Here is a 19,767-nt window from a genome sequence, read left to right as displayed (position 1 = left end):
TTCAGGAGATTCGCAGGGCACGGAAATTCGGGAGTTTAATGACTTTGAAAGGAACATTTTTGTTTTGTGCCGTTTCGGTCAGAGAAATGTTTGTGAACGGATTTTTTTGCTGAAAGGGATGCAGCATTTAACCTTCTGCCTTAACACTTCTTTCTGGGTGTCAGGTCACATTTGGTTTCAATGTTATTATTCCAGAATTGCTATAAGAACAGAAGAATATAAGAATTAGGAACAGGAGTGGGTCATCTTTACCTCGAGCCTGCTCCAACTTCTCCAACATCGGGTACAATCTACCCACATCTACCCAGTCCTGTCCCATGATAATCTTGTATGTTTCGATGAGATCCCCTCTCATCCTTCTAAACTCCAATGTATAAAGACCCAATTGATCCAATCTCTCCTCAGATGTCAGTCCAACCATCCCGGGAATCAGTCTGCTGAACCTTCGCTGAACTCCCTCAATAGCAAGAACGTCCTTCCTCAGATTAGGAGACCAAAATTGAAAACAATATTCCAGGTGAGGCCTCACCAAGGCCCTGTACAACTGCAGTAAGACTTCCCTGCTCCAATACTCAAATCACCTAGCTATGAAGGCCACTACACCATTTACCTTTTTCCTGCCTGCTGTACCTGTCTGCCAACTTTCAGTGACTGATGAACCATGACTCATTGCACCTCCCCTTTTCCTAATCTGCCACCATTCAGATAATATTCTGTCTTCACGTTTTTGCCACCAAATTGGATAACCTCACATTTATCCACATTATACTGCATCTGCCATGAATTTGCCCACTAAGCTAACCTGTTCAAGTCACCCTGCAGTCTCTTAGCGTCCCCCTCACAGCTCACACCGCCACCCAGTTTAGTGTCATCTGCAAACATGGAGATATTACACTCAATTCCTTCATCCAAATCATTGATGTACATTGTAAAGAGCTGGGGTCCCAGCACTGAGCCCTGCGGCACTCCACAAGTCACTGCCTGCCATTTTGAAAAGGACCCTTTTATCCCGACTCTCTGCTTCCTGTCTTCCAACTAGTTCTCCATCCACGTCAGTATATTACCCCCAATACCATGTGCTTTGATTTTGCACACCAATCTCTTGTGTGGACCCTTGTCAAAAGCATTTTGAAAGTCCAAATACACCACATCCACTGGTTCTCCCTTGTCCACTCTCCTAGTTACATCCTCAAAAATTCCAGAAGATTTGTCAAGCATACATCCATCCCTTTCATAAATCCATGCTGACTTGGACCAATCTTGTCACTGCTTTCCAAATGCGCTGCTGTTTCATCCTTAATAATTGATTCCAACATTTTCCCCATGACTGATGTCAGGCTAACCGGTCTATAATTACTCGCTTTCTCTCTCCTCCCTTCTTAAAATGTGGTTTTACATTAGCTAACCTCCAGTCCATAGGAACTGATCCCGAGTCAATAGACTGTTGGAAAATGAGCACCAATGCATCCACCATTTCTAGGGCGACTTCCTTAAGTACTCTTGGATGTAGACTATCAGGCCCCAGGGATTTATCATCCTTCAATACCATCAATTTCCCACCTCATAAGGATATCCTTCAGTTTCTCATTCTCACTAGACCCTCGGTCCCCTAGTACTTTTGGAAGGTTATTCGTGTCTTCCTTCGTGAAGACAAAACTGAAGTATTTGTTCAATTGGTCTGCCATTTCTTTGTTCCCCATTATAAATTCACCTGAATCCGATTGCAAGGGACCTACAGTTGTCTTCACTAATCTTATTCTCTTCACATATCTGCAGAAGCTTTTGCTGTCAGTTTTCATGTTACAAGCAAGCTTCCTCTCACAATCCATTTTCACCCTCCTAATGAAACCCTTAGTCCTCCTCTGTTGAATTCTAAATTTCTCCCAGTCCTCAGGTTTGTTCCTTTTTCTGGGCAATTTATCTGCCTCTTCCTTGGTTTTCACACTATCCTTAATTTCCCTTGTTAGCCACGGTTGAGCAACGTTCTCCGTTCTATTTTTACTCCAGACAGGGATGTGCAATTGCTGAAGTCACCCGTGTGATCTTGAAATGTTTGCAATTTCCTATCCACCGTCAACCCTTTAAGTATCCTTGGCCAGTCTATTCCAGCCAATTCACACATCATACCGTCAAAGTTACCTTTCCTTAAGTTCAGGACCCAAGTTTCTGAATTAACTGTGACACTCTCCATCTTAATGAAAAATTCTACCATATTATGTTACTCTTCCCCAAGGGGCCTCGCACAAATCGATTGCTAATTAGTCGCTTATCATTACACATCACCCAGTCAAGGATGGCCAGCTCTCTTCTTGGTTGAGAAAACCATCCATAATACACTCCATGAAATCCTCCTCCACCAAATTACTACCATGTGGTTAGCCCAATCACTATGTCGATTAAAGTCACCCATGATAACTGCTGTCCCACCACTGCACACATCCCTTCTTTCTTGCTGGATGCTTTCCGCAACCCTACCACTGCTAACCAGTGAGACAGACATTGCAACAAGTGTCTGGTTATTGTAAAACAGCAATTGCTTAAAGAACAGTGATCCCGACATGATTTGAACAAACAACCCTTTGGTCTAGCGTCAGACGCACTGCCATTGCACCACAATAGTTCAGAGATGTTCGTCTATATGAAGGTTCTGCAATACAAGGGGCTTTAAAATCCCGCCCATTCCCACCAGGTATCACAAGCAGCGCTCACCTGACAGTCACCGGATGGTTTGTTCGAAAACTTTTCTCTTGCTTTCACAGGAAAGCATCATTAATTAACCCCTCACCTTCGTTTGCACAATCAAACAAATGCTAACTAAGGGACACTCCATACTTCAATCATTTGTCCTGTGCTTTGCATGTTAACTGTTAAACCATATCACATTTTACTAACTGTATTTTAGCTTTCTGGTTCAAAGTCTTCATTGCCGATGACACCACGAATCTGGGGCAAATTTTATCAAATTTATCAGCACCGGTTATTCCTACCGTGCACACAAAATACAATCAGTAGTGAAGATAAAATCCCACAGTGAGTATTTGCAGATGCAACGCAGTAGGATTTCAAATAAAGTGAAATAATTTTACACTGAAAAGATTTGCAAGTGTTACTAGTATTTGTGTCTTTAATTGAACTTTGTGGCGTCTGACTCCCGTTCATGCCACTGCTGAATAAGAAAGGAGGGTTTGACATTGACCAGACTGCACTGCCCCTGATATTTGTCAGCTCATCCTTTATATTCAGTGGTTTCTCGCCCTTTGATTGGCTGCAGTGTAGCGGATATCACGTTGGTCTCACACGCGAAAGGTCCTCGGTGGATCCGTTTTCTCTCACTCAAATTTTTCTATTCATTGAAGTGAAATAAAAAGCAATTAAGGAATAAGGGAGCCCTTTTGCCAGAAGAATAAATAACAAATAAAAACAGCAAACGCTGGAAATCTCAGCAGGTCAGGCAGCATTTGCAGCGAGACGAAACTCGCATCCGATTGTTCATCCACAAAAAGTTTAAACATAATGTTTCCACCCAGGATCGAACCATGGAACTTTTACATATAAAGCAAACGTGATAACCACTACACTACAGAAATCTCTGGCACAGCAGTCCCCCCACAGCGAGGAGCTGACCAGTGAGCTCCCTCTGTGCTGATCGGGAATGTTGTCTCACCTGAAACAACTTCTGTCCCATACTGAAAGTTCTCAATCCTTCTCCTCCGCTGCCCTTTACAGAAATGTCACCAATCACCCAGCCACTGTGTTCACTTCCACATCCTCACAGTGGGGCCACAGAGGCTCCTACCGTCTCCCCGCGATCAGCGAACTCACCCAGTTTACAAGATTAAACCCCGAACACGTGCCTGGCAAAGGGCAGGAGAAGCCAGATAGTCTGTAAGCTCGGTCTATCACAGAAAGTATTGGTATTCAAGGTGAATACAGCAATTATTAATCTTCTCACAGACCTCAATTATTTTTATGCGATGCATTGATCGAGGATTGAAACCAGGTTAGTGCGCCAGATCTTAACCCCTTGACCAGCAGGGAACAGTTACGATACATGTCGATATATTTATATATATGTATATATGAATGTCAATGGCTAGCTACCTAGACCTCGTGGTGCCCACGGTCGTGTGTCTAACTTTGAGTGAGAGAAATTGTTCCACAGTGACACCTTTCATGTGTTCTTCATGGTTACTGCTTGTACTATTACAAGGTGTGCACCAGAGGGCACTGCAGTGGGAGACTTGTAGCTTACCTGTACAGGTGTGCCTGGCCGAGTGTAAAAGGCAGGCCACCAGGTGTGATCCTCACTCTGTGGTTATCAGTAAAGGACTTAGGTCACTACAGTTCAAGCATGACACATTGTCTCGTGGACTCATCATCAGAGCATCTGAACGTATAACAATTGGCGACGAGATTACGGACCTTCACACGAAAATGGCTAACCTTGGTACGTTGCAGCAGTTCACTGATGGTGATGATTGTGAAGCCTTTGTGGAGAGGCTCGACCATTTCTTCACAGCAAACGACCTGGCAGGTGACAACCCGGCCACATTGGCTGATAAGTGCAGAGCTATCCTGCTAACCAGTTGTGGGCCCACTGTCTATGGACTCGTCAGGGACTTGCTGGCACCAGTGAAGACAACGACCAAGACATACGAGGAGCTTGTAACACTGATCCAAGAACAACTCAATCCCAAAGAGAGCATCCTCACAGCCAGACAGCGGTTTTATACACACCGACGGCCCGAAGGCCAGGAGATCACGAAATATGCTGCAGACCTCAGGAGGCTGGCGGCACCGTGGGATTTTGGTGACCACCTCACGGAAGCACTGCGGGATATCTTTGTCATCGGAATCGGCCAAGAGGGCCTTCTTTATAAGCTACTGTCAGCGGATACCACAGTCATACTGCAGACGGCCATCTCCGTGAGCCAAGCATTCATGACCTCGACCTGTGGCTCCAGGCACATGACTCATCCTCAGGACTCAAACGCGGCAAGTAATGTGCACAGAGTGGCGCCTTTTAGAGGCTGGACTGTAGAACGAGAACCTTCTCAGGGGAGAGCGAACAGGCCCCCGAGTCCCTTAACTCAAAGTCCATGGTCAGATCAGCCATGATCTTATTGAATGGCAGAGCAGGATCGAGGGGCCGAATGGCCGTCTCCTATTCCTATTTCTTATTTTATTATGTTAATCATTTAAGGAGCTTGAATCATTGATGAAGTTTTCTCCCCTATCTGACTTTACACAGTCTGTATTTCGGAGACTGGTTTAAAATGTTCACTGCTCATGCGACAAGGAACCTGGGGAGAATTTTGTTCAATTTATTTCACAGCAAAATAGTCTCCAAAATAATGTTTCTGCACGGGTACAAACCGGGGACCTTTCACGTGTGGTTCTCCACAGTGGTAGAGGTTGTGCTCGAGTTTAAAATGGTGCATTGTTTCCACTTTGAAAATGCATCTACAAATACAAGGAACATTTTGCCCATGAATGGGCCCGCATAGTCGACGTGCACCCGCGACCACGGTTTGGTAGGAAAGGGCCAGGTGCTCTGTGGAGCCGCCCTGGGGGCATTGCTGAGTTGGGCACAAATAGTGCACCTTCGGACGCAGAGCTCCAAGTCCGCGTCGATACCAGGCCACCAGTCGTGGGATCTGGCTATGGCCTTCATGAGAACAATCCCCGGGTGCTCGCGGTGGAGCTCCCGGACAAATGCCTCTCCGCCTCGCAGAGGCTTGACTACTCGGCTGCCCCACATCAGGCAGTCTGCCTGTAGTGATAGTTCATGCATGCTCCTGTGAAAGGGTTTTAATTCCTCGGGGCAGGCATCACGAGCCTCTGCCCAGTCACCGGTTAGGACACATCTTTTTACTAAGGATAACGTGGGGTCGCTGGCCGTCCAGGCTCTGATTTGGTGAGCTGTTATGGGCGAACCTGTGGACTCAAAGGCATTGATTGCCATGACGATCTCACAGTCCTGTTCGTCAGATCCTTCCGTGGTCGCCAGGGGTAGCCTGTTGATCGCGTCGGCAAAGTTGTCTGTGCCTGGTCTGTGCCTTATGGTATAGTCGTAGGATGCCAGCATGAGTGCCCACCGTTGAATTCGCGCTGAGGCGTTGCCGTTTATTGCCTTGCAGAAACTTCTGGTACAACAGCACCAACAGAGGGGAGCTGACCACTGAGCTCCCTCTGTGCTGATCGGGAATGTTTTGGCTCACAAACAACTTCTGTCCCACACTGAGGGCCAAAGTTTCGCGTGGAGTTGCTCCTAGTTTTTTGGAGCAACTAGTTTAGTTTGGAGAATGATAGAAATTGCAATTCTCGGATATTAGTTTGCTCCAGTTCAACTGAGTTAGTTGAGTTTGGCTTCAGGTAACGTATTTTTTTTCAAAAGTGGGTGTGTCCAGCCACTCAGGCCTGTTTTGCAAGTTTCTGCTGTGAAAACTTACTACAAACTAACTTAGGCTGGAGGAAGTGCGCACTTTTGTAAGTTCAGAACAACCTTACTTAGAGGTAAGCTCAGTGCAGGCACAGCCAGAGAGGGGGTGGGAATTAAACACAAAAAGGACTGAAGCATTAAACACATCACTTAAAATGTCCAAAAACCTCTTTTGATGATATCTTGCCTTATATCTGCTGAATGAGGATAGTTGCTTCTCTTTTTATAAAGAAACAAGTGTAGCCACCCGGTTGAGGCAGGCACATTCCGGATGCTTTCAGATGAGCTGTGAGAGTATATTAAAGGCTGCGAGTGTCCTGTAGCCCCACTCACCAGGATATCCTCTCCCACTGGTTTTCCTCAGCTTGTGCTCGGTGTACGGGGAGCTTTGGCCCGGGTCCGAGGTAGCTTGCATCCCAGGGATGGACAACAACCCTCTGAGCTCTGGAACTGGGAAGAGCGAATAACTAATGAGTTGTTTGTGGGTTTGAAATGCAGCTTAGATCTGCTGGTATTAACCGAGGCAGGGGCTGTGAGACATTGCATTGTGTTCAGGTTTAATCACAGCGATATCCGCAGTCAGGAGCTGAAAAGGACGAAGAGCTGAAAAAATACAAGAAAAAAGCTAAGAAATGTCAGCAATTGTGGTAAACACTTTAATGTGTTTCCTGCTCGTTTAATGATGCGGTGCTCACAGAGGGAGCCCGGATTCAGAAAGTAACTCATTCATTCAAAATCTTTAAAATAATAACGTGCACCGAATTAAACTGTGTGTCTGAGGATGGGGGTGGGTGAAGATTATTTGTTTTATTCCCCATTCATACCCGACAGCGTTGTTTTGTAGAATTGTTACTGAGGGACAGTGGAAACTTCAATAACTGAAATTTAATCATTCAAGGATTTTGAATCATTGATGAAGTTTTCTCCCCTGTCTGACTTTACACACTCTGCATTTAGGAGACTGGTTTAAATTGTTCAGTGCTCATGCGACAAGGAACCTGGGGCGACTTTTGTTCAATTTATTTCACAGCAAAAATAGTCTCCAAAATAATGTTTCTGCACGGGCTCGAACCGGGGACCTTTCGCGTGTGAGGCAAACCTAATAACCGCTACACGACACAAACGGTGTGGTTAAAGTAATCTTAGGTATATAACCAGAGCTTTAACCTACACAGCTGGCCGATACTTCAGGAGCTGGTTTTACGAGAATAGAATGACGGTGCTCTATTTCGGAAGGCTGTGAGTGTGGCAGGAATTGATCTAGTGTTTCCCAGACTTTACACATAGGAACAGGAGCTGGCCATTTAGCAGCGAGTGGTTAGGATCTGGAATGCACGGCTTGAAAGGGCGGTGGAGGAAGACTCAATCTTATCTTTCAGACGGGAGTTGGATAAGTGTCTGAAGGAAAAACAATTGCAGGGCTATGGGGGAAGGGCGAGGTAGTGGGACTCGCTGAGAGACGGCACGGGCTCGATGGGCCGAATGGCCTTCCGTGCAGTAACCATTCCATGATTCGATAAGTTAGTGGCACATTTCATAGTGTGGGTGGGAGCACAACATTGTAAAGGGACATGGATTGAGTCGGCAAAACTAGAGGCATATGATTCAGGAGATTCGTGGGGCATGGAAATTCGGGAGTTTAATGACTTTGAAAGGAACATTTTTGTTTTGTGCCGTTTCGGTCATTGAAATGTTTCTGAAAGGAATGTTTTGCAGAAAGGGATGCAGCATTTAACCTTCTGCCTTAACACTTCTTTCTGGGTGTCAGCTTACATTTCGTTTCGATGTTATTCTTCCAGAATTGCTATTTTCTTTGGTGTTTCACAATAACCAGACCCTTTCTCTAAAGTCAGTCTCAATGTTTCCACAGTCTCCGATTGTTATTACCAGCAATGATCATTTTGACCCAGACCCCGAAAGCACAGTGTGTAAAATGGTTTATGGTTTCAGAGTTCAATTGCAGAGCACAGAAGAAATGATTCAATTATGGAGTTCCTTCAGTTAGCATTTCTTTAATTGTGGAAAAGAAGATTGCGGGTTAATTAATGATGATTTTCCATGAAAGCAACATTAAATTAAAAGAAATGCAATCGCCCAACATGGGGCTCAATCCCACGAACCTATAATTAATAGTCTCATGTTCTACCGACTGAGCACGCCAGGCTTCTGGATCACGCTGGATTTTATCGCTCATTGCAGCCAGGCGCCTGTTGGCCACCCGCAGCCTGCATACACTAACGTCCCGACAGCTCATTGACTGTCGGAGTGGGACCGTACGGTGCATCAGAAGACAGGTCGAAAAAGCAAAGTCACTGATTCCGTCCCATGTGCTCCTCCGATCAAGAATAGCAACACACTAAAAATTCTTCAATAATATTTACACCTGAGCTCCACATTTGTCAAGTAGCTGGCTCGTTGATCTCGGGGTATGATTTTCGCTTTGGGGTTGTTACTTGAAATTTGCGAGAGGTCCCGTGTTCAAATCCCGGACGAGCCCTCAGTTTCCCCACGAATTTTGAAATTGCGTCGAACTTTCGCAAAGAAGGACTTGCATTTCTTCAACATCTTTCAGGAAGTCATAACGCCCCAAAGCGCTTTCCAGCCGTTGAGTTATGTTTGAAGTGTTGTCGTGTGGGGAAATATGTGCACAAAGCACCCCACATGAACCGCAACACTTTGCGAAGGAGTTCAGTGCAAAGAATCAGGTATCTCAGGGACTTGGACGTTCTATGAATGAGTTCTGCTTGTACCTGCATTCAAACTTGAAACAGCAACTGGGCTTCATCTCACGGGAGCAGCGTGTAGCGGATAGTGAGTCGGTGACCAGGTTGATGTGCGCCACTTTCAATCTTTGAAATTTCACCAAACAAAGAAACGGTGAATCCAACTGTCCCTGAAAGCGACGGATTGAAGGGATCGGTGCTCCAAACAGAGCAGGAAAACGCGCAGTACATTAATAGGGTCTGCAACATTAAATGTCAGAGTTATTAAGCAGACAACAATTAAACATACACTTAACAACAGTACTTACACCCAAACCTTGCGAATGTTCGCCGAAGAACTCAAACACGTTCCAGTTCCCAGCTCAGTGCACATATTGAACAAACATTAATGGGATTCTGAAATATCTGTTCCAAATGCCACATTTTATATATTTTCCTTATCCCTGCTACGTGAAAATTGCAACTTTTAATAGTATGACCTAACACAAGTGCCCAACTTCTGATGGAAGGTTATTAACCTGAAATGTTAACTCTGTTTCTCTCTCCAAAGATGCTGCCTGACCTACTCAGTGTTTCCAGCTTTAATCTTTTTATTCTCCAAACTTATAATCAGAAAACCACTTCCCTTGTCATCTAACTACACTCCTTCCTGATATGTAGCCTTGTCCTACAAACCAGGCTCCTTTCGGATGATTCAGGCATTCATTGGAATTATAACTTCTTAACGACAACAATTATGTGAAGTATGTAACTCTGTAATACTTGCCAGCAGAGGGCGCGACTGTTGGAGCCCGAATGGTCACCTCCTCACACGTGCAGGGCCAGTATGAAAGGTTGGCTACCATGTTGTTCAGGCACTCTGGAGTTGTAATAAAGAAGACTAAGGTCACACTAAGTTTAGCTCACAGTACTCAGCCTCGGGGAGTTCTTCGATACACAACAATTGGCGACGAGTAACAGAATACGAACCTTCACACAACCATGGCTGCTGTTGGAATATTTGAGAGATCCATAGAGGGTGATGATTGGGAAGCCCTTGTCGAGCAGCTCGACCAGTACTTTGTGGCGAACGAGCTGGAAGGAGACACTAACGTGGCCAAACACAGGGCGGTTCTCCTTACTGTCTGTGGGCCTAAAATATACAGCCTCATCAAGAATCTGCTCACACCGACAAAACCAACGGAGAAGGAATATTCAGAGTTGTGCACACTGGTTTGAGACTACCTCAAGCCGCAAGAGAGTATCCTCATGGCCAGATATCTTTTTACATGCACCATCGCTCCGGGACCAGGACCTGGCGGATTATATCACCGACCTGAGACACCTCGCGGGACCTTGCTATTTTGGAGCTGCGTTGGGGCAAATGCTGTGAGACTTTTACGTGCTGGGCACCAGCCACGAGACCATTCTTCGAAAGCTGCTGGCTGCTGAAACCCTAGACCTGAGCAGGGCCATCGCGATCGCCTCACCATGCATGGTCACGGACGATAACACCAAACAGATATCTTCTCAACATCGAAGCTCACCGGCAAGTACTGTGCATAAAATGATGTCGCTAGCAGGCCGAACTTCATATGGCAGGGTCTATACATCTGTGGCTGCAACACCTGTGATGACTCAGAGTGCGCCATCGGGGGTGAATGTGAATCTATTAGCACCGTGTTGGTGCTGCGGGGGTAATCCTCGGTCCATCAATGTCGTTTCAAGCACGACGTGTGCAAAGGCTGCACAACGATGGGGTACCTCCAGTGAATGTGCAAACGTGCTGTGACATACCACGTGGCTGAGGATGATCGATCCGTCACGGATCATGCAGCACAGACAACTCAACCCAAGGAACAAGGACTCCCAGGTGCAGGTGGGGCTGTTGCATTTTATCAGGGAGGCTTTGAGGGTGTGCCCGAAACATTTGCTCTGCCCACCTGTCGCTCGCTTACCTGTTGGAGTTCTGAGTAGAGCGCTTGCTTAGGGAGTCTCATGTTGGGCATGTGGACAATGTGGCCCGCCCAGCGGAGCTTGACAAGTTTGATCAGTGCTTCAATGCTGGGGATGTTGGCCTGAGCGAGAACACTTATGTTGGTGCGTCTGTCCTCCCAGGGGATTTGCAGGATCTTGCGGAGACATCCCTGGTGGTATTTCTCCAGTGATTTGAGATGTCTGCTGTATATAGCCCATGTCTCGGAGCCATACCGCTGGGCAGGTATCACCACCATAAGCATGGTGCCAGATTTGAGGTCCTGGTCTTCAAACACTCTCCTCCTCAGGGGATCGAAGGCTGTGCTGGCACACTGGAGGCGGTGTTGGACCTCGTCATCGATGTCTGCCCTTGCTGATAGTAGGTTCGCGAGGCGTGGAAAAGGTTCCCGAGGCGTGGAAAAGGCACTTACAACCTTCCTAAATATAGCACCCTTATTCTATTCTCTTAAAACATTTTCCTGAATTCTCGGCTAGCTGTGTACTTTAGAACTGTGGCTTTATCCTCAGATAGATTCGACCACAGTGTTTCCGTAGTGTAGTAGTTATCACATTCGCTTCACACACAAAAGGTCCCCGGTCCGAAACAGGGCGGAAAGATCTTGAAAACTTGAAAATGGTCCGAATACCTGACTCCTGTTCCGAATTCTTACATTTTTATGATCTCTTGACCTTTCACAGAAGAACAAACTCTCCTCTGAACATGCATCAGAAAGCTCCAGAAAATATTTCCCCCGAGGTGCATTCGCGTGTAAGGCGAACGTGTTAACAGTTACACTGCTGAAACATCTCCACTTTCTGCAGCAGATTAACAAAATTAAACCCAATGAGATCGGGATAAAAGTTCCTCACATGCTCAGAGCAAAATATATGATTGATGGTCTACAAAAGAATGAACAAACTTCAGCACCAGGTCAGACGGAAATGTTCAGCGAGCAGGTGGACTGCTGAATCGCACTTTTAAGGAGTTGGTGGTGACAAAACAAATGGGTTTCGCTTAATGATTAAATGTAAGAAATGGGGCATAAACCCACATCTCCAGAGGAGACAGTGATTTGAACACAGCACTTTAGACCGCTCGGCCATCCTGACTATTCAGTGCTGTGTGTGGCCACCTGCAGGTTGATTTTGAACTTTTGTGTCCTGTCACATGAAATAAATGAGGGCAGCAGGCGTATCTCTGCCTGACACCGGGGAAACAGTGAGACTGACCTTGGAGCAAGGGTTTGGTTATTTCGACACAGCAAAGGAAATATTAATTCTGGAAGGACAATATCCAAAAGAACAATGACCAGTGAGCTCCCTCTGTGCTGAGTGGGAATGTGTTGGCTCACCTTAAACAACTTCTGTCCCACACTGAAAGTTCTCAATCCTTCTCCTCCGCTGACCTTTACAGAAATGTCACCAATCACCCAGCCACCGTGTTCACTTCCTCACAATGGGGCCACAGAGTCTCCTACCATCTCCCCGCAATCAGCGAGCTCACCCTGTTTACAAAATTATACCTCGAACACGTGCCTGGCAAAGGGAAGGAGAAGCCAGATAATCTGTAAGCTCGGTCTATCACAGAAAGTATTGGTATTCATGGTGATTACAGCAATTATTAATCGTCTCACAGACGTCAATTATTTTTATGCGATGAATTGATCGAGGATTGAAACCAGGTTAGCGCACTGGATCTTAATCCCGTGACCACCAGGGAACAGTTATGATACATGTCGATATATTTATATATATTTACATATGAACCTGAATGTCAATGGCTACCTATCTAGACCTCGTGGTGCCCACGGTAGTGTGTCTAACTTTGAGTGAGAGAAACGGTTCCACAGTGACACCTGTCATGTGTCCTACATGGTTACTGCTTGAACTATTGCAAGTTGTGCACCAGAGGGCACTGCAGTGGGAGGATTGTAGCTTACCTGTTCAGGTGTGCCTGGCCTCGTATAAAAGGCAAGCCATCAGGTGTGATGCTCACTCTGTGGTTATCAATAAAGGACGAAGGTCACTACATTTCAAGCACTACACATTGTCTCGTGGAGTCATTATCAGAGCATCTGAAGGTGTAACAATTGGCGACGCGATTACGGACCTTCACACGAAAATGGCTAAACTTGGTACGTTGCAGCAGTTCGCCGATGGTGATGATTGGGAAGCCTTTGTGGAGTGGCTTGTCCATTTCTTCACAGCAAACTATCTGGCAGGTGACAACCCGGTCACACTGGCTGATAAGTGCACACCTATCCTGCTAACCAGTTGTGGGCCCACCTTCTACGGCCTCGTCAGGGACTTGCTGGCACCAGCGAAGACGATGACCAAGATGTACGAGGAGCTTGTAACACTGATCCAAGAACAACTCAAGCCCAAAGAGAGCATCTTCACAGCCAGACAGCGGTTTTATACAAACAGACGGCCCGAAGGCAAGGAGATCACGAAATATGCTGCAGATCTCAGGAGGCTGGCGGCACCGTGGGATTTTGGAGACCACCTCACCGAAGCACTGCGGGATATCTTTGTCATCGGAATCGGCCACGAGGGCCTTCTTCATAAGCTACTGTCAGCGGATCCCAAAGTCACACTGCAGAAGGCCATCTCCGTGAGCCAAACATTCATGACCTCGACCTGTGGCTCTAGGCGGATGACTCATCCTTAGGACTCAAACCCGTCAAGTACTGTGCACAGAGTGGTGCCTTTTAGAGGCTGGACTGTAGAAAGTGAACCTTCTCAGGGGAGAGAGAACAGGCCCCCGAGTCCCTTAACTCGAATCCATGGTCAGATCAGCCATGATCTTATTGAATGGCAGAGCAGGATCGAGAGGCCGAATGGCCGACTCCTGTTCGTATTTCTTCTGTTCTTATGTTAATCATTTAAAGAGCTTAATCATTGATGAAGTTTTCTCCCCTATCTGACTTTATCCACTCTAAGTGTAGGAGACTGGTTTAAAATATTCACTGCTCATGCGACAAGGAACCTTGGGCGACTTTTGTTCAATTTATTTACAACAAAATAGCCTCCAAAATAATGTTTCTGCTTGGGCTTGAACCACGGACTTTTCGCGTGTGAGGCGAGTGTGATAACCGCTACACTACAGAAACGAAGTGGTTAAAGTAATCTTAGGAATATAATCAGTGCTTTAACCTACACAGCGGACCGATACTTCAGCAGCTGGTTTTCCGAGAATAGAATGACGATGTTGGAGTGGATCTTCAGACAAAGCAAAGCATGATGGGGTAAGCCACCACGAAATGAACTTTGTACCAAGAAGCCTATCTGCTGTCCCTGATATGAACTCTGCAGCAACAAGTGACTCCTGGCCAGGTGCAGGCCACTGTTTCATCGAAAGCTTTGCAACAGAATAACTAACCACAAAAGAAGATAAAGAGGAAGGGCCCGCAAACTCGCACCATGCTATCAGGTTTTAATAGGACTAAAAAGTTGAATGTAAATGAATTGCGTTGCCATATGGATCGATTGGTTGTTTGTAAATTAATTTAAATGATTGTATTCCGCCCCCTGTAAACTGCTTAGAACCCTGCGGCACAAGACACTCGGGGAGATCGCTGGATCTCAACTCTTCTCCCAGAGCTCTGTTAGCTATAAAGTTGTTTCTCTTACCTTACCAGAGTCTATGTGAATTTATTTTCACCAACAGTGGATGCAGAGAGGATGTTTCCACCGATGGGGGCGTCTGGAACTAGGGGCATGATCTTAGAATAAGGGCCCGCCCATTTAAAACTGAGATGAGGAGGAATTTCTGCTCTCAGAGGGCTGTAAATCTGTGGAATTCACTGTTCCAGAGAGCTGTGGAAGCTGGGAAATTGAATATATTTAGGACAGAAATAGACAGTTTCTTAAACAATAAGGGGTTAAGGGGTTATGGGCAGCGGGCGGGGAAGTGGAGCTGAGTCCATGATCGGATCAGCCATGATCTTATTAAATGGTGGAGCATGCTCGAGGGGCCGTCTGGCCGACTCTTGCTTCTATTTCTTATGTTCCTTTGACTAATACACATCAACATCCTGGGCGTCATCATTGACAAAGTAGATGTGGGCAAGCCTGGCGAGCTCAATCTGTAGAGCTTGAGATTTTTAATTTTAAGGTCATGTGTTCGAGCCCCACCTTGCGTGAATTATTTTCCATAAACTTTTATGTCACTTTCACGCAAATTAACCCACACATTCAAAAAGTAGTTAGATTTGTCCCTTATGTCTAAAAGGATCAAGGGGTATGGAGAGAAAGCAGGAAAGGGGTACTGAGGGAATGATCAGCTATGATCATAGTGAATGGTGGTGCAGGCTCGAAGGGCCGAATGGCCTACTACTGCACCTATTTTCTATGTTTCTATGTTTCCCCTTGTGGGGGAATCTAGAACTTGGGGGCACAGTTTCAAAATAAGGGGTCATAAGAACATAAGAAGTCGGAGCAGGAGTAGGCCACATGGTCCCTCGATCCTGCTCCACCATTCAATACGATCATGGCTGATCCCCATAACCCCTTCTTCCCTGATGGTTTAAGGGTCGCCCATTTAAAACGGAGATGAGGAGGAATTTCTTCTCTCAGAGGGTGGTGAATCTTTGGAGCTCTCTGCCCCAGAGAGCTGTGGAGGCTGGGTCATTGAATATATTTCAGGTGGAGATGGACAGATTTTTGGACGAGGCCATATGGATTGAATTGGAGAACAGAAAAGGGGCAATCACACGACTGGGAATGTACGGGACACCCCCGAACATCCAGAGGGAGATATAGGGTCTGGTTATTGTGATTCAGCAAGGAAACTATCGATCCTGGAGGACAAATACTCTGTTCGAAAGGAAACGGACCCAGCCTCTCCAATTGATCAGTTAATTAATGATGTTTTCGCGTGAAAGCAACAGAAAAGTTTAACAAAAATTAGTCGCCCAACCCTGAACCCACGACCCTGAGATTAAAAGTCTCAAGCTTTACCGATTGAGCTAGTCTGGCTGGGTAAATATGGCATCCTTGACGTATGTCAAATATTGTGCGTGGATTAATGATGATTGAAATCATGATTGAGTATCTCACAAACTTGAATTATGGAGTTCATTCAGTTAGCATTTCTTTAATTGTGCAAAAGAAGATTGTGGGTTAATTAATGATGTTTTTCCATGAAAGCTGCATTAAATTAAAATAAATGCAATCCCCTGACGTGGGGCTCGGACCCACGACCCTGAGATTAAAAGTCTCATACTCTACCGACTGAGCTAGCCGGGCTTCCGCCCAACGCAGATTTTTATCGCTCATTGGAGCCAGGCGCCTGTTGGCTCCGCCCCAGATGTTGAAACTTGCTGTTGAAAATTGTGTCGTATTTATCACGTTTGCTTTACACGCAAAAGGTCCCTGGTTCAATCCCGGGCAGAAACATTATGTTTAAACTTTCTGTGGATGAACAATCGGAGGCGAGTTTAGTCTCCCGGAAAATGCTGCCTGATCTGCTGAGATTTCCAGCATTTGCTGTTTTTATTTGCTATTTATTCTCCTGGCAAAAGGGATCGCTTATTCATTAATTGCTCTTTGTTTCACTTCAATAAATGGATAACATTGACTGAGGGAAAACGGATCCACCGGGGACCTTTTGCGTGTGAGGCCAACGTGATATCCGCTGTACTGCAGCCCATCAAAGGGCGAGAAACCACTGAATATAAAGGATGAGCTGACAAATATCAGGGGCAGTGCAGTCTGGTCAACGTCACACCCTCCTTTCTTATTCAGCAGAGGCATGAACGGGAGTCAGACGCCACAAAGTTTCATTAAAGACACAAATACAAGTAACACTTGCAAATCTTTTCAGTGTAAAATTCTTTCACTTTATTTGAAATCCTATTGCGTTGAATTTGCAAATACGCACGGTGAGATATTATCTTCACTACTGATTGTATTTTGTGTGCACGATAGGAATAACCGGTGCTGTTAAATTTGATAATAAATTTGCCACAGATCCCTGAAGACTTTGAACCAGAAAGCTAAAATACAGTGAGTAAAATGGGATATGGTTTTCGAGTTAAGATGCAAAGCACAGGACAAATGATTGAACTATGGACTGTTCCTGTGTTAGCATTTTTTTGATTGTGCAACAGAAGGTGAGGGGTTAATTATTGATGGTTTCCCGTGAAAGCAAGAGAAAAGTTTAAGAATAAATCATACGGTGCCTGTCAGGTGAGCGCTGCCTGTGATACCTGGTGGGAATGGGAGGGGATTTTAAAGCCCCTTGTATGCAGAACCTTCATATAGTAAAACATCTCCAACTCACTGCGTAGGTCTCATGTTGCAACGGTAGTGTGTCTGAATCCAGATCCGAAGGTTGTGTGTTCACATCACTTCGGGGTCACTGTTCTCTTGGACATTTTTCTTCCAGAATTATTATTTCCTTGGCTGTTTGGCAATAACCAGACCCTTGCTCCAAGGTCTGTCTAACTGTTTCCCCGGTGTCAGGCAGAGATACGATTTCTGCCCTCATTTATTTCATGTGACAGGACACAAAAGTTCAAAATCAACCTAAAGGTGACCACACACAGCACTGAATATTCAGGATGGCCGAGCGGTGCAAGGTGCTGTGTTCAGGTCACTGTTTCCTCTGGAAATGTCGGTTTATGTCCCACTTCTGACATTTCTTATATTTAATCATTAAGCGGAATCCATTTGTTTTGTCACCACCAACTTCTTAAAAGTACGATTCAGCAGTCCACCTGCTCGCTTAACATTTCCGTCTGACCTGGTACTGAAGTTTGTTCATTCTTTTGTAGACCGGCAATCATATATTTTGCCCTGAGCATGTGAGGAACTTTTATCCCGATCTCATTGGGTTTAATTTTGGTAATCTGGTGCTAAAAGTGGAGATGTTTCTGCAGCGTAATGGTTAACACGTTCGCCTCACAAACGAAAGCACCTCGGGGGGAAATATTTTCTGGAGCTTTCTCATGCATGTTCAGAGGAGGGTTTGTTCTCCTGTGAAAGGTCAAGAGATCATACGAACGTAAGCGTTAGGAACAGGAGTCAGCCAATCGTCTCATTTTCAAGTTTTCAAGATCTTTCCGCCCGGTTTCGGACCGGGGACCTTTCGTGTGTGAGGCGAATGTGATATCTCCTTCACTACGGAAACACTGTGATAGAATCTATCTGAGGATAAAACCACAGCTCTAACCTACACAGCTAGCCTAGAATTCAGGAACTTGTTTTAAGAGAATAGAATGAGGGTGCTATATTTAGGAAGGCTGTAAGTGTGGCCTTCGACAGCGTGGACAATTTTCCACGCCGCGGGAACCTACTATCAGCAAGGGCAGACATCGATGACGAAGTCCAACACCACCTCCAGTGTGACAGCACAGCCTTCGATCACCTGAGGAGGAGAGTGTTTGAAGACCAGGACGTGAAATCTGGCACCAGCCTTATGGTGTGCAGGACGGTGGTGATACCTGCCCCGCAGTATGGCTCCGATACATGGATTATATACAGCAAACATCTCAAATCACTGGAGAAATACCACCAGGGCTGTCTCCGCAAGATCCTGCAAATACCCTGGGAGGACAGACGCACCAACATCAGTGTTCTCGCACAGGCCAACTTCCCCAGCACTGAAGCACTGACCACACTCGACCAGCTCCGCTGGGCGGGCCACATTGTCCACATGCCCGACACGAGACTCCCTAAGCAAGCGCTCTACTCAAAATTCCGACACGGTAAGCGAGCCCCAGGTGAGCAGTGTAATTTATTTCACACTACTGTATATAACTGTACCTTACCATGCTATACATGACTGTAACTATAAATGACCTGTAACCACAAGCATACTTTACCACCAGGGATGCACTTGCAGGAGACACTGCATACCTGTTCCACACAGGTATATAATGGCAGGTCTCAGGCAAGTGTGGCACTCAAGAGGTGTGAAATAAAGGTGCAGGTGTAGAGTGACCTTGAATTCAGCATGTGCATCGTGTAAGTCTGTACTGCAGGGTCAGGACTTTAAAGTGGCGACGAGTTACGGGATCACAGAATCCACCAAATGTCTACCAACGGCTCAGATGAGAAATATAATGCTGGAGACAATTGGGAGGACTTTATAGAAAGGCTCCAGCAAAGCTTTGTAACCAAAGACTGGTTAGGCGACGATAAGGCAGACAAGAGGAGAGCCCATCTCTTGACCAGCTGTGGCTCGAGAACATACGTCTTAATGAAGGACCTGCTGGCACCCGAGAAACCAGCAAGCAAGTCGTTTGAGGAGTTGAGCACACTGGTGAGAGACCACCTGAAGCAAGCGAGCAGCCTACATATGGCCAGGCACAGGTTCTACAACTACAGACGCTGTGTGGGCCAGAGCATACCCGACTTTGTGGCGGAACTTCGGACGTTGGCTAGTTTATGTGTGTTCTCCAATGAACTAAGGAAAGAAGTACTGAGAGACTTTTTTATTGAAGGAATAGGCCACGCAGGCATATTCCGAAAGCTTATAGAGACCAAGAACTTGACCCTAGAGGCAGCAGCACTGATTGCAAAGACATTCTTGGCAGGAGAAGAAGAAACAAGGTTGATCTACACTGCGGGTACGACAACTAACGAAACATCGCAACAAGGGGTTCACAGCTTGAAACAAGCCGCTACCCCCACGCACAG

The 19,767-nt window shown here is 45.9% G+C and overlaps 1 non-coding gene across 1 annotated transcript; it reads right to left on the bottom strand.

Annotated features, from left to right (window-relative positions):
- Positions 1 to 16,292: 16,292 nt before the first annotated feature.
- Positions 16,293 to 16,371, bottom strand: trnak-uuu (transfer RNA lysine (anticodon UUU)). Its single transcript has one exon. It is a non-coding gene; the product is annotated as a tRNA-Lys (tRNA).
- Positions 16,372 to 19,767: the final 3,396 nt, after the last annotated feature.

Source organism: Pristiophorus japonicus, unplaced genomic scaffold (genome assembly GCF_044704955.1).
Source record: "Pristiophorus japonicus isolate sPriJap1 unplaced genomic scaffold, sPriJap1.hap1 HAP1_SCAFFOLD_315, whole genome shotgun sequence".
Lineage (NCBI taxonomy): Eukaryota > Metazoa > Chordata > Chondrichthyes > Pristiophoridae > Pristiophorus > Pristiophorus japonicus.
Note: the sequence above shows the minus strand (reverse complement) of the source record. Positions and strands in the feature narration are given on the sequence as shown.